The sequence below is a fragment of the Gadus chalcogrammus genome, chromosome 2 (assembly GCF_026213295.1).
Source record: "Gadus chalcogrammus isolate NIFS_2021 chromosome 2, NIFS_Gcha_1.0, whole genome shotgun sequence".
NCBI classification, from domain to species: Eukaryota; Metazoa; Chordata; class Actinopteri; order Gadiformes; family Gadidae; genus Gadus; species Gadus chalcogrammus.
The window spans coordinates 6,891,445-6,908,035 of record NC_079413.1 but is presented as its reverse complement, the minus strand read 5'-3'; the positions used below and the strand labels follow the sequence as shown (position 1 = coordinate 6,908,035).

General features: G+C 46.5%; 1 pseudogene; it reads right to left on the bottom strand.

The window, feature by feature from the left end:
- Positions 1-8,055, bottom strand: part of LOC130404241 (dedicator of cytokinesis protein 6-like) — an 8,237-nt pseudogene extending 182 nt beyond the window's left edge.
- Positions 8,056-16,591: the final 8,536 nt, after the last annotated feature.

Sequence of the window (16,591 nt, the reverse complement as noted above, 5' to 3'; positions counted from 1 at the left end):
AGAAAGAAAGAGAGTGTGGACCACCCTGAAAGATGAGTCACCAAACCACATAAAAATTATGTTTGTGGCCAAGGACAACACACAATTACCTTCTTTTTCTCCTTGACGTCGTACAGCGCGATGTGTCCCGAATATCGGCTCGATTTCAATTTCAAATCTATAAAAAAAGACAGGCGGTTTTTTTTCACTTTCAGTGCCATGTCATCAGTAAGCTTGTTAAGACACAGGCCGAGGTGAGGCCCCTGGCTCATGGGGGATGCTGTGGCCCTGTGGCGTGGGTGAGGGTGAGGGGGCGGCGGTGGATACGCACTTGAGGGACAGACACTTCACCATGATCCTCTGGCCACAGTGCTCCTTGGGCACCTCGGGTAGGGAGCACCTCTCCACGCTCGTCCTGAAAAACAAGACCAGCGAAAAGTCAGTGAGAAGGATATAAACACAACCCTGACATGCACAGTCTCTATTTACCCGGGCGCCATGGTAACGCTAAGACAGAAGAGCCTCGGAGTAAAAGAAAAGAGTTAAAAAAAGAAAAGAATGATGAGTGACACGGAGAGGTAATGAGAAATAAGAAGGACACTAAAGCTTTGGTTACCCAGGCAGCGAGCGGCTCGCTGCATGTAATGAACAATCATCTGATGGGAACATCCAATAACTATCTGCACTCTGTCCTTCCATCTGAAGGTGGTAGGGACGCTACATAAAACTTTTTGTGTTTCTCACACACACACACACAACACACACACACACACACACACACACACACACACAACACACACACACACACACACACAACACACCACACACACACACACACACACACACACACACACACACACACCATGTTATGGTCCATGGACAAACAGTATACCACAACCTTTGCTGTGCGTTGAAAATTATTTGGTGCACAACGATGCGAATACAATTTTAAGTCATTTTAATCTTTAACCTTCCAGACACCGTCCATGAGGTTGTCTGCTGGCACGCCTGACCAGGGCTCTCTCGAATCTCCTTCCTAGCCCACCGAAAGCATGCAGAGGTCACTGAAATGCACAGTCTACCAACACGACCCACGGGCCGGCACACTGTCTCCCACTTAATCCCTTCGCTCCCTACCCGCGGACGCGGCGGTCTCCTGAGACCGCAGCGTCCGCGGTTAGGGGAGGATCAGGGAACCCACCTCGTCGGGCGTGGGGTACAGCCCCAGCAGGTCGGGGTGACGCCCCTGCAGCCGCGCCTCCGTGTTGCGCCGGTCCAGGTCCTCGGCGGCGGCGCGCTCCAGGACGGCGGGAAGCAGGACGTCCGGCGACGAGTTCTTCAGGTCGAAGATGCTGGAGGCCCAGCTGCCGCGCGGCGTGTCGTCCAGGGAGGCCGAGCGCCGCTTGATGTCGTCCTGTGACCACAGCAACGACGCCGTCGTTAGTGCTTTCGGCGGGGGGGTCACGTTGTGCGCTCTGATGGTCTCTTTCGGGTTGGTTTCGGTTTAGGTGTCATGCTGGTGGTATTGATTTGACCGTCACGTCATGTGCGAGTGACTTGCAGTGGGTTCGGCCACATGTCACGCTAGTGGCATTGATTTGACCGCTTGGTCATGTGCATGGATGACTTGATGCGGATTCAGATCCACGTCATGCTAACGTTATTGATTTGGCCATTGCGTCATGTGTGAGTGACTTTGTCAGTGGTTTCGGAAACACGTCATACTAATGGTATTGATTTCACGGTTTGATCATGCGCATTGATGTGCTGCAGTGGATTCAGATCCATGTCATGCTAATGTTATTGATTTCACCGTTTGATCAAGTGCATGGATGACTAACAGCGGATTCGGTTACATGTCATGCTTATGGTATTGATTTTGCCTGCTTGTCATGTGTGAGTGAATGGCAGTGGTTTCGGATGCATCATGCTAATGTTATTGATTTCACTGTTTGGTCATGTGTATGGAAGACTTGCTGAGGATTCAGATCCATGTCATGAATTAAGAGATGGACGTTCCAGGTAGGACGTGAACAATGAGGATGGGATAGACTCCAGAGTCGTTTTCAATTCGGTCGGGAGATGAGCAGAGGTCATGGGTTGTTGTTTACTTGTTGTTTTCCCCTCCTCTTCTAACGGGTACGGCATTGACTTTAACGTCAAATGGTGAGTCACTCCGGGGAGCTAAGATGTTTAAAAGAGATAATGGGGGGAGATAAATTCCAGAACCCATTATCTTAAGTCAAGCTAATTGAGTTGGTTGCAGCAGGGCCCTAAGTGCACTGGGCACTATGCAACATGCATTTCCCTACGCAATGAAATTATTATTCACGACAGAGCCGTTTTATCCGTGCCATTAAAATAAGAGCTGGACCCGTGCTGTTAGTGTTTGTGTTGCTGTGTTCCATCTAGCAGGCGGAGATGAGCAAGGCACAAGAAAAAGGGACTGGGTCTGGTTTTCTTTCTTTTGATTTTTCTATATGTTTCACCGTGATTTATTCTCATGAGCATATGGACATTTTTGATTGGTCGACGCCACGGAGTACCTGGTCGTCATGGCGATCGGCGGCCGCCACCTCATCGAGCTCAAAGGTCTGTTTGACCAGACCTCGCTGCCTCTCTCGCTGGCTCTCAGAGTTGTGGGGGCTGTATGCGGTACTGTAGTGTTGATACCTAACCGAGAGAAACGCATCAGAAACAGTGTGCCGTTGTTAAAAAGTGAACAACACATCCAAAAACAAGAAGACGCTGAATAATTGACCGTGCTGTACAGGAATAATTAGGGTACAGTGTGTCTGGGTGAATTATGCATGGCTTACTTTCTCTGAATGACGAGCCAGTCATCTGTGTAGACTGCCAGGGCGTCTCTCACTCTAGGGTCCAGTGGGCTACACACACACACACACACACACACACACACACACACACAAAATAGATAACATATGAATAATTGAGTGAAGGGAAGCAGTGCATTAACATTCATGTCAATGGAAAAAAACAACTGAAAGATGTACTCATTCTGATGTGATCTATTCTCGATCAGTTCACAACGATGGCTGTGTGCTTGCGTGTGAGTGCGTGTCCCTGCTGGGAACATGATGTGTATTTTCGAAGGACTTCAGTTTGAGGCCTTTACCTTCAGGGCCTATGGTTCTAGTGGCTAGGTCTATGGGTTGGGACTTACTCCTCTTCAGGCAGCGGCGGCTCCAGGGTGGAGCACTCCTTCACCTGCTGCACCAGGTTCAGGTCGTCCGGGGGGAACTCCATCAGCTGACGGAGGGGACCAGGCTCCGCCCCCGGGGCGTGGCTGCTCACATACTCCTCAAAGTCCACGGGCTCCACCACCTCGGACAGGGGGACCTGCCAATCAAAGTGATACCAGATTAAGACTGCTGCTTAACCACACGGGGAGACGGCGCTCGCGCCTCATCATCTTAATGAGATTAAGGGGACTAATTGCTAACTCCAAAAAGAGCGAGAGGGGAGAGAGACAGAGAAAGAGACAGAGTGGGACAGGGAGAGAGCGAGACACACACATACACACAAACACATACACATTCTGCATAGAGAGGCAATGGGGCCATGCAATGAGGAAGAGATTATGTTCATTTTGTTATAATTACATGTGTATGGACGTGACTGACTGAAATGTCAGTGTTAAACATTGTAATTAACCACGCTAGTAGGATCTCCTTGTCCTGTCTTGGAAAGGCTTGTCCCTGTTAAACTAGGGTGTGACAAGTAAGGTAATACAATAATATCATGGGCTTTATTATAGGATTTAAAATACTGATATTAACAGTATTCTAGACTAGCAATATCCAGCACATTCTGATTCATTTCTTGTTTTATGACAAGAAATATATAAAACAGAATTATGATAAAGAAATATATATATTTGTAGCCTCTATTGGCTTTACTTTAATTATGTGAATATAGACAGGGGTAAATTCAATTTATCAATCTAAATTCAATTTTATCAAACAAATTGCGGTTGTGCAGCCTATAAACAAAGGTGTGACGATTTTGACTGTATTATATACAAATACCTTTCAAAAAGTTTGTGACGGTTTCAATAATTGCTCAATGGTAATCTCCGACAGGCACAAACAGGTTGAACAAGTTACCTTCCATTAATAAAAGGATACTAATTTGGTAATAAACTCCAATTCCAATTTTAATTTCTTCCAGTGATCCGTCATCTAGAATAGGGCATTGATTTGCATTCCCTTGAGGAGTCACTATTTGCATTATGTACATAATGGCACAATGTACAAAACCACCTTTTATGTTTAAGAGCATTCAGAACGGCGCCTCCATACAGGCACGGTATGACTTCCACCACTGCTCTAAACCTTGTTGCGCATCGCAGCGTCACTCATCACTACCACTAATCATATTAAACAACGAACAAGACCAGTGAATCGTCCGACGTGTCGTCCCGTCTACCATGCTGTCGGACGCGGAGCTCCGTGCCTTCGTCTGGTGCGCGACCCGCTTTACATTGAAGCTCTGCCGTTACAGAGTCGCTCACGGACCAAGAGTGGATCCGAAAGACATCAAAATGCTACTCGTGTTTTAACAAATGGGACCGTTTCAGAAATTAAATGTCTTTGTCACGTAAACCCTGTTTAAGATGTTACATGGCGGCGCACGGACACTTTTAGGCTGCATTGTCAGGGGTGACGTAATAACAGAAACACTTGCACCGTTGCGTCCACATGATAAGGGGTCTCAAATGGGATCATTTTGGTCGCAGTCTTGGGCCCTGCATGTCACCATATGACACTATCCTTGCAACCGCAAATAAATCCTTAAACATCTCAGGATTTCAAAAGGCTTTTCACAGACTCATTGATTTGTTATGCTGCAGCCTTTAAATGCAATCACTTGAAATAAAGTTCAAAGCAAAAGAGAGTCATTGTGAGTCGTCAGTCTTTGCAACTTTCAGTAACACTTAGCAGACACCTACGGACATGATTGAATGTACTTTAGAATGAACATTTGGTACTGCTGCCTTTACAAGGATGCGGCCGATACACAGGTTTGTTGTTTTTCAAGCCTTAATTGTTAGCAAGTGTGGCTTATGTACGATGCGGTGTGTATTCGCGTGATTACGGTATTTATCTAGCGGGCATCTTAGTTGTAAATGCTAGCCGGCCATAGCCACCCAGGAAGGATGAACCACTATGGTCGCTAGGTGATTAAAGGCCCATAAGTTAAGGCAGGTTATGGTGATGCAGGGCAGGGACAAACTTACGGGCTGGTGAACTCCTCCTCTCTTCTTGGAAAGCTGTGGGGAACCATACTCTCTTGACACTTGCTTTCTGACCTCTGAGGCCACCGTCCTGTGCATCAGAGAGAGAGAGAGAGAGGGTGGGGATGGGAGGGAGAGAGTAGAGAGAGTTGAGTTAAAGGAGAAAAATTGGTGCAGACTGTGCAAGTCATGATGAATACTTGCATCGGATGCTACCAAAGTTACCATCCGTACCAATCTACAATATTTATTCTCTCACATAACCTTTGTCAACCCTTTTGTTTTATAGTGCCCTTACATTTCTGCCCATTTGGCCAAGAAGCTACTGTACTCCTAACCATCCCTGCAAGTAGGGAACTCTCTTCTGCATTCCTTCTCAATGCTCCTCCTTCCCATTGGATGCTCTCTAAGGCTAGGAGTTAGGGTGCAATGCTCTTATGAGGTTGTCTCTGATTAAAGGATACACAGATATCATTGATTTAAGTTCACTTGGATCTTCTATTTCAGGACACAGTGAAGAGCTTGTGGTGAAGTGCTTCTCCAAGGGACCAGGAATTTATGTTTCAAATCACTGCTATTCAAATTCAAGTACTAAAATCTTCAAAGTCACTGAAGACATGTCCACCAACAAGGTCAAATGACATTCCAATTACACCGGGCAACAGATCAGTGCTAAAGGGCTTGAGTGGAGAAGGACATGCATTGCAAACCCTAAGCCTCAAGTCTAAGCCTTACCGGTATTACTCTGAACCTCTGCTACATTTGGCCCCATCCCATCCCTACCGACAACGTCTAGATCTATGCCACTACTAAGAGCCCCGCAGCAGACCTCCAAGGGAGGGGACGGGCCTCACTATTCACCATTTAGTCATTAAGCAGAGTCCTTCATCTAAAGTGACATACGTACAGGCCAATAATGAAGGGGTAGGGGGTTAGGCCTCTAGCTCGAGGAATGCCTACAGGTTAGCCTGCAGACACAGGGGCTGGAAAACCAAAACCCTTTCGGCTGGGGGTCCATTCCAACACCCTAACTACGAGACGGTCCTGCCTCCGGGCCTGTAGCAAGGGAGCAGGCACCGATCCAGGGCTTCACGCTTGGCCCTTTATGGACCAACGGCAAATGGAAAGGCTTACGCAGATGACAAAAGCCAAACAATTGGCCAATCGTCTGGCAGAAGCTGCAAGCAGCTGCTCTTTTCATCAGTATCCCTCTCCCAGGGAGAGGCAGCTGTAGGTCCTTGAAACTTTTAAAATAACGGCACATATGGTTGAATATGAATATGTGTGAATATGTGCTTGTGCAACGGTATATGCACAGATACTCGGGTTACGGGATTGAAAGATGTATGAATAGATTGCATCGGGTGACGAGCTATGCCAGATCACTCGGATTGTATTGCAGTGCTGGATTAAACATTTACTTCACAGACTCACAGAAAGAGTGTGGAGAAAAACCAAACGCTGCAAAACACCATCTAGAAATCTCCCTTGAAAACAGGAAGGCGCTCGACAGGGGCTACAGCTCGACCCCTCTCCACACACACACACACACACACACACACCCTTTCCTGCATCCGGGACTCAACAATAGAGCACGTCTCACTCTGGTCAACACAAGGCAGTCTACCGGAATGTAGTGCAAGACACTTTAAATATAGGTCCTATTATTCTCTGCAATGGCACCTGATGCAGCAACAGAGTGAACAAAATGTAGCCCTACGCCACAGTGTCAGATGACTTAACCCACAATTTCAATTGCAACGTCCTGTAATGCAGGCTGGGCAATCGTTCGTACACTCAAGTTTAACATGACAGTTAGATCGCAGGACTAAGGAGAACCACTTGATTTTAATCGCAATCATTTGATTGCCTTCCTCTTCCCGCTGATCTAAATAACGATAACTACTCAGGTTTCCTCAAACACAAGGGTACAGTGACAAATCAGTGCCTGACTATGATGTATGTGTGTAAGGCAAACTTTAGACTGAACAAACAAAAGTCTGATTTAGAGAAGAAATAGACATTTAGACAACGCCACGACGAACAATAATCCAATCCAGTGTATTCCCGAAATCACAACAATTAAAATGTTACAGCTAGGAAAACATATGTGTCATTCGGATGTCTCAGAAGATAATCAGAACGCCCTGTATTCGATAGAGCATCCAGGCTGGCGATTAGCTCAGCATCCCGTTGTTGCGGCTGATCACAACACAACCTTAATTAACGTTAATTAACCTTCTAGACGTGGAAGTAATCTCTAACTTGCCATGTTACACTAATATGTTGGTGATGTGTCACGTTATTTCATGTGGTTTCCACAACTGTGTGAAGAAGACACAACAGTCCCACATCAGGATATGGGGTGGGGGGAACTCAAGCGACACATCCACATCCATGTCAACACAGGGAATCGTTTGATTACTTCTAGTTGATCGGGCTTTTCGGCGCCATGGTCGTTTACGTCTAGGTTATACACGGATTAAAACGTGTCTAGTTTCGGTTCAGCATTCATTAAACATTTATCGATAACCCCCTCCAGTCCACACACACATCCTAGCATAGGCTACTGTCCAGCAAGACAGCCGCAGCCCAGGGAGCCAGGACTACTCATCAATAACTTAACAAGTAACGAGCCTCACCGGTTAATTTTGTGAGCAAACGCCCGTCTCTCGCTCGCTGTAGATGACATTGCGCGTCTCCATGTAGAAGAGACTCTTCCAACTTGGAATCCGTGGGCTTACTTATATCTATCTTTTTTTCCCACGCACTGGCAGTCCCGTAAGCTCTCGTTCCTTTCTGTTTGGATTTCTCCTGAGTCAAATCGTTTCCGAGTGGCGCTGCTGCCCCGCTTGTTCCTCCTAGCGGATGGGAGCTGAACGGGCGCGTTGTCGTGTGTCTGGAGCGGTCGTCGTAGTCTCTGCAAAGTGTGGGAGAGTATTCTCACCTGACCGGTTTGGAACAATGAAGCACATCCTCACACGTTTTGGGTTTCGCCGGGTTAATTTCTGTTTTAAAGCCAGCAAATGTTCTCACTCCATGATTCTGAATTTGACCTCTGGCCAATGAGAGGAATCGCTTACGTAACCATAACACATAAAACAAATGAAACTAAATAATTATGAAATAACAAATTAATACATATAACATTATTGGTTCTTTTATTTATAAGTTTGCAATTATGGATACTCTTGCAAACTGCCAAAAACTCTCTTCTTTTTCGGATCTTCTTGAGGCAAGTTAGCACCACTTAGCGGACTAACGAGCATACAGACTCGTTCTTTTTTCTATTGTTTGACCAGCAGATGGCGGTGTTCACCACGACTATTAAATAAGGCCGTGTTTTCGGCGCGTATTCTTGTGTATTGGCCTATTGTCTCGACAGCGTGCATCACTTTGCTAAGTCAACAACATAACATGAATAAACAAATAGCCGACGATTATTCAACAACATCCTAGGATTCATCGACAAGGATGTGTTAGTACATATGTTTGCATCATACACCTTGCATTGCTCAACGTGTATGATGATGATATCTTATGATTATAATAACAATACTACATAAAAATACTGCAGTAAGAAAAAATGTGTTACTCTATGAGCTATTGCTCCTTAGAATAGGATCATTGATGGACCACACCTAGTCAATAAACCGTGTATTTTACTACCCTGCATTTCCATATCCCTCATCAATTTCCTGCCCTACCCAACCCAGCGCCCAATATCAGTAAATAACACTGTCTAATAAAGACGCTCCAACCCCGAGCCCTTCCCCCCCACACTCTAGAATCCCTCTTGCCCCCCCCCCACACCCCTCCCCTATTCAGCACCCTGGAGAGTGGCTGCAGGTATCCAGGCCAGCCACTCCAAGATGGCTGATGAATGGCATGCACCGTATCGGAGACATATGAAAAATGGAGAGAGCGAGGCAGAGAGAGCGAGAGAGAGAGAGAGAGAGAGAGACAAGGGGTTGGTGGGGGGGAGTTAGTGAGGATAAATTAACCTTGTGTGACAGAGAGAGCGTGCAGGAGAGATAGAGAGAGTGAGAGAGAGCAAGAGAGAGGGAATTGGTAGAGGGAGCATGTTTGCATGCAGGGAGCAATAGACTCTCGGAGAACACAGTGAAGCAGAGTTGGAGCTTCCAGTAGGCTAGGTTGCTGGCTCGCGGGCGGTGCTAATGAAGATAAATGAAGCTCACTTTCTCAGTTTGCTCTACATACAGTACGTCTGAGCACTGAAATACATTGTGTTCTTCATGCAACAGAGAACAGGGGTTTCGGGGAAATGAAACACATTACTTAGGATTGTCTCTGAAAGGACAGATGAAGACGTCTTATTGGTTTTAAAAACGGATGAATCAAATTTCCTGTCTAAAGGTGGATAACATTCAATTCTAGGAAAATGATTCATTGTTTTCCTCTGAGAATATGGTTATTCAAATTGACTCCCGTTGCTACAAAATGTTGTGTATAATTCACCATGAAAATGATCTATGTATTTCTCTGGCATTCATACCTCAAGCCTCACACCTTATTCGTACACCTAATTCCGAGTCAATTTGGTCCCGGTAATCTAAGACATCGATGCATTTGAATAAAAGACACTATCAAACCGCTATCCATTAAACTGACACGGATTCTGTTTGCTGTGACATTGCAGTGTCCTTGCACTGTGAAGACCCCCGCCCCCCCCCCCGCCCCCTACCACACAGTCTGCTACATGTGGACAGAACCCACCTTGCCTTCCATACCCTTCACTCTCCCTCTCCCTCTCTTTGCCTTTCTGCTTATGGAAGCCTTTCAGTTCCCCCGGATCGGCACCATTGTCTGAGCCCCGCCTGCCCCCCCCGGCCCGCCCCCTAACCCACCCCCCATCACTGCTGTGTTAGCGAGGAAACAAAAGAGAGGGTGTCAGACACCACCCACCAGATCTCTTTCACGCCTCGGTTCCAGATGGGGTCTGCCTCTTTTTTTTTTTTTCAATCCAAGGTTTTCTCCCGAAGCCCAGGAGTCCTCCAAAATGGACCCCCCTCCTACCCTGCACCCCTCGCCCCCCCCCCTCACCTCCCCCCCTCAACACAAACCACCCCTCCCCCCCCCTCCCCACCCCTCCCCCACCCTCGTCTCCCCTCAGCTGCCCGTCACCCACCTGCTCTCTCGCCACGAGTCGGCTGCACCCAGGGGCAGGCCTGCTTGGGTCCCGCCCCGGCAGGGAGGCCTATTAAAGCCATTAAGCACTCTTTTCCACTAGGGACTGGTTCCGGGACATTGCTCTTTAACACAATTTAGTACCCCGCCCTCCCCCCATCTGAAGAAAATAATCTCTGTTGCACCAAATCCGACCGCAGGGTTTGTCTTTTGGCACAATAAAAAAGTCCCATAAACTAGCCACCATTGAAAGTCTGCGCAGAAGAGTGAATAAATGTCGAAAAAAAGTAACCAGAATCTCTCAGACCCAACAAAGTGTAATTCGGTGAAACCAAATCAAAACAGACTGCAAGGGTCTCATCCTCTTTTGTTCACGCTGGTGTCAATGGAGGATAGAGGAATTACCTCGGGCTAGACTGACAATAGTAATCAATAATGCTAATGCTAATCTGCCCTTCTATCTCCTGGTGGTGATGGTGGTTTCCCCCTGTACGAAGGAGGGGGCAGGCAGATGCTCTTTTGCTAGTTCGCCTCGACGCACCACATGTAGCGTCTTCAGGGTACGGGTTTTCCACCCCCACCCCCCCCCCCCGTTTGAACCTCCACACTTGGCTTGACCTTTCCCCTCCAGGGACAGAGGGCGAACAGACCCAGCCCCAACCCCGGCCCCAGCCCCAACCCCAGCAGCAGCAGCAAGATGCATCTGTTCCAGGACAGCTGTTGGTCCCATAATGTAATTTATCCTATGGATAGGAAGGGACGACTTACGTAATCACTTCAGGCTTGTTTAAAAAGAAAAAGAGAACCTGCTTAATTACTTTAGAAAGACCGGATATATGGTTTTTTAACCAGCTTCCCCTCTCCCATTCATAGCAGTCATTTGAAATCATGACCTTACATGTGACTAAATGATAAAACTATCGGTCACTTGGCTTTTGGGTTAGAGAGTGAGTGAGTGTGTTTGGGATGCAGGCATGGATTTGAAGAGGAGCAGCCACAGCTACAAGGAGCAGCAAGCCACACTTAAACCTCGGCTTACATTACATGGATGGGTGCTCGCTCTGCTGTCAGTCACTAACTAGGATTTATGGAAATATTCTCCTCCCTGCTCGCATCAGCATCACCATCACCGCACTCACACACACACACACACACACACACACACACACACACACACACACACACACACACACACACACACACACGAAAAGAGATGGTTCATGTTTGTGAATATATGCAGATATATGCCTACAACAACTAACATGTTTACCATTCCCCTTCTACTCTCCTTGAGTTGCATTCAACGCGTCTGCAGGATGAGATACCTCACCCGCTCCCCCTCCTCCTTCCCTTTCCCCCTACAGCCCACATTGCTATTACCAACCCCCCCCCCCCCCCCCCCTACACACACACATGCACACACCCCCTTCCCACCACCCTGCAGTCCCTAAGGGTTCAGGCACCCAAATCAATTGAAAGAAAGAGAAGTATCCCGTGGACCTCCCCCTACATCTGTCGAGGAGGAGTGAGCATGGTTGGGGGGGGGGGGGGGGGGCAATATCAGTCCATCTGTCACAAACGGCTTCATCTTTGATGTGATGGAAAATATAGCCTGTGCATGCAACCTACTGCCTCTCTATCCCTCTATGCATGCATATTAGCTCGCTGCTGTAATGGGGCCCCTATAGTCACCACCTACACCCCCACCACCACCACCACCACTGTCCTTTCCTCATAGCATCCGCGGTACAGTAGGGCTCTTTCTCTTATTACATCCACTAGCACGCGCTCGCAATCACCTTCCGCAAATGATGCTTTTAAGCAAAATAGCACTCAAAAGGAGAATTATTCCACTCTACGCATGGCCGGCCATTTCCATTTGTTAACACAAATGGATTGGGAGTGCCCAAAGGAGGGAATTTGCATGTCAACAGTTTTAATCGTTCTAATGTACAGAATGCTTTAATGAAACACGGGGGAGAACACAATGCGCCGGGAGGTAAGTGGTGACAAAAGGTGAAATGCAATCTGGAAATAACAGGGAAGAAAAGAGCTCCCTTTTCATATTCAAATCAACGCCTGCCTCTGTGTTCAGCACATGGGTGTGGTCACTTGATTCCGCTTGCCTCCTGAGCGGTCGCGGGGGTGTGACGTGTGTGTGCGCATGCGTCTGTCCGTTCTGTTCAATTACATCGCCTTGCGACTGGTCACTCCTCAGCACCAAGGCAAAAGAGGAAAAAAAGAGAATTCCCACAATGCAGCTTGCTTCGCCTGCAATGCCACACATAGCCTCTGACTAAACACAACAAGGACTAATACCATGATTTAGTAGGCAAGAAGGACCAAACAAAATGGCCTAACTGTTTACCGAAGACATAGACAGAGAGAGGGTGAGAGAAAGAGGGAGAAAAGCACTATTTTTCCCATGTGCCATCATGCATCTCGTTCTGAGTAGCAGGTAGAGCTGCAATCTCAGTCATTCATATTTAATTCCAGTGGAGTTTCCGGCAGGACTAATGTGCTATTGATTTTAAGGCTCCTATTACTGAGACAGGGGAGGGCTGAGTATGGGTGGGGAGAAGGAAAGGAGAGAGGGAGTGAGAGCAGAGCAAAAGATTGAAAGAGGAGGATGATGATCGCAGGGGTAAAATATAAAATGGAGGGGACCAGGAAAACAAGTGCATGTTTCTAGGAAATATTACTCTCTTTTTCTGTTCCGGCCTACCGTCAACTATGCGCGTGTTTAATCGTTTTCCTTTGACTGGTAATGTCTTAGATAACCACCACGCAACATATTCCATAATAAATAGAGCAATAAATTGTGTTTATAATTTATAACAATTCACTATTTCAGCGATTACATAATCCATGAAGCCTAAATCTTCGCTGGAAAGACATTTATAATTCCTTTTCATCATTCCGAGTGAGTTTGCGTCTCCCACATTTCTGGAATTTTCTTACTTTAGTCAGATCAGGGAAAAAGGGGTCGAAATTTGAGTGTGGAAAAAACGAGGGTTGTCTGAAAGTGTTGTATGCTTATGGTCCCTCGACAGCAACTCAGACAGGACAAAATGAAAGATTAATAGCTACCATGGTTGGGAGTAACACATGGTGCCTGTACCGGGCAGGGTGGTCCCAATATAATACAGGACACACACACACACACACACACACACACACACACACACACACACACACACACACACACACACACACACACACACACACACACACACACACACACACACACACACAAACACAGACACATCCACATCCACACAAACACACACACACACAAACATACACAGACACACACAGGCACACAAACACACTGGCACACAAATGCTGACTTGAGTTGAGTTGACATTGTGCGAATGTTATGAGTCAAATTTGGAAATGTTGCAATGTTACATTTGCAAATAACAAATCATTTTGGTTTTCCAATGCAGGACAAAAATCATCCCACAATACAAAGAAGTCGGTGCCTTCGTCAAACAGTAAAACAGGGCGCAAAAGGGATGATTCAAGTGATGATGTATGGAGGAGAAGAAAAAAGGATATAATCAATAAGTAAAAAGATGACAAGAGGCGCCTACTCTACAGACCTCCTCCCACCCGCCGCTTCACTCTAATAATAGCCATGAGACAACCCATCCAGACAGAGAGAGAGAAGTAGAGAGATATTCAGATAGACAGAGAGAGAGGGAGGGTGACCGTGAATTATAGAGAGAGAGACGGACCCACAGAACAAAAAGAAAATGCACAACAAAAAATAAACATAATTACACATGTGGCCATTATCAACAAATGCCCTTTAAAGAAAATGAGACTCCTTTCATTTTGGATGTCCTCCTGAAAAGATAAATAAATCCTCCTTCACTGTGTAAATCCAATCGCCGGGAGCTTTCTAAGCCTACTGGAAAGAGTACTAAGCAAAACCTAGGACATGTTCTGCCTACCCATCCCCCAAATACACACTCATAGTGTCACTCACGCTGCGCGCACAGACGCACATGCTACAACAACAGAAGCCGCCATATTAAATTGTGGCAATTCCTGGCAGAACTAAGAAGGCATCTACTTTGATGTAGGAAGCATTTGGTTCACGCTAATCTCTTGACAGTGGCCGAAGTATGATGAGCTATTAGAACTAGAATAGACCATTTTTTTTCGATAATTATGGTCTCATTTTTGACACCATCCTCGTAGTAGATTTATCTTTCGGAAAGTTTTATTATATTTTGCCTTGTTTGATAAAATAACTTCACAATTACTTTTTGTGTCTTTGCTGATTGCATCTTTCATGCTGATTGTCCAATTAGCAATACTTAACACAAGGATTCTCTTTTCGCACTGATGAACGCTTAAGTACGTCGTCTAAGTGTGTCAAGGCTCAAGGGCGAGGAGGAGATTTGGGACGTGCCAAGAAAAGGTGAAACTAAACACTTGGGGCGACAACAACAATACAAGATAAAGGGGCGCCTGAGCAAAGTTTTTGTTGGGACTCCGGGGAGAACCATTGCAACAGGACAGCTAAGCACCAATCTTAAAGACGCACTGAAAGAATAGGACAAACAGTCAGCAAGAAAAGATACCACCCCAAAAAACACAGGATTTAAAAGCGAAATGCAAAAACTTGATCCTTTGATTTTGCGGACCACAATGGGTGCTTCAGACGGCCCTCTTATGGCCCAGGGAGGATTCAGCTGCTCTTCTACCGACCGAGGCTCTAATCAGAGGTCACAATTAAGCCCATTTATTCCCACTAAGTGTGAACTGTAAGTGGGGCTGCAGTCAGTCAATGGGCCCGGGCGGCTTTGAATCACAAAAGCCGCTTTTATTCAGCAAACAAAGCAGGCAAAAACACAAGCACCTAATGAGTGAATCTCTCACTCTTTCCCTCTGTCCTTTTAAACATGCACACATACACGCTCTGAGTAATACACACACATTCTGTCCCCCTCTCTCAGTCTCTGTGTTCCTCTCTCTCTCTCTCTCTCTCAATATCTCTCTCGTACCTCTCTTGATCTCCCTCTCTATCGCTCTCTCTTCCTCTCTCTCCCCCCCCCCCCCCTCCAAACTGGCTCCAAAGCCCTGATGCACCCAGGCGGGGTTGAGTCACTGCTTGACAGGCTGGTGGGGGCGGGGCTAAGAGCGGCTGAGTGACAGTAGGGGCTCCATCTCCATCCTCTTATTAACGCTTAACGAGTGCTTTGCTCATGCAATATTCATCTTCGCTAATATCATCCCAAGTTCTGAGCCAATGCGAGCGACTTATGTAAGGCAATTATGTAAAATATCAGACGGGGTCCACATCCAGATACTGACAGCTGCGGAACAATGAGAGGGAAACAAAAATGAAGGGAGATATACAGAAAACAAGGTGTAATTCTAAAGACACGTGGAACATTATGAAGAAGTGTAGAGAATTATGGTTTTAACTGTAACTTTATGTTTTTTTTTTTTATGGTATCCTGGTTTTAACTTCTGGCCACTATTGGCAGGAGGAGGGTGCCAATGATGAAAATAAAAACTCCCAGCATCAGCCCTTTTGGAGTCAGAGAAGCCAGAGGACTTCTCAAGGTCAGCCTGGAGGGGGGAGGGGGGGAAGGAAGGAGAGGGTTGCTTTTTTCTATTCCTCAAGCATTGAGATCAACATTAACTGCACGGTTATCTCCCTCTCCACACAACAGCCAGGCCATTCTGTGGCGAGACACTGTCACTTGTGCTCGGGTCTCTCGTTATTTGACAAGAGGCAGCAGCTACTGGACAGACAGGCACACAAGCACAATACAGCCAAATACAAATCAAACATGCACTGATTATTATTATTTATTTTTTTTGAAGAGACACGCTTTGGCCACCCACCCACCCATGCACGCACGCGACGTCACAGACCCCCCCCTCAGGTCACCACCCTTTGGGGGTCTGCTGCACCGAAATAGGTCATTTGTCACACATGATGTCCTGGGGCAGGGTATGCATTATAGATGAGACCAAACAGCCTGTCTCAGGGAGCACTCAGCGAAAAAAGCTAGCGAAACAGGGTGGAGGCTGTAAGAGGATGAGGACTCCTCAGCCTAAGAATACTTAGATTTGTGAAAAAAAAAATCCCCCAAAATCACTGTCAGTATTTACTTTTTTTTTCTTTTCTTTTTTTTGTTAAAAAACGACGGCTCGTGTCTTAGCCATGAACGAACACGAATG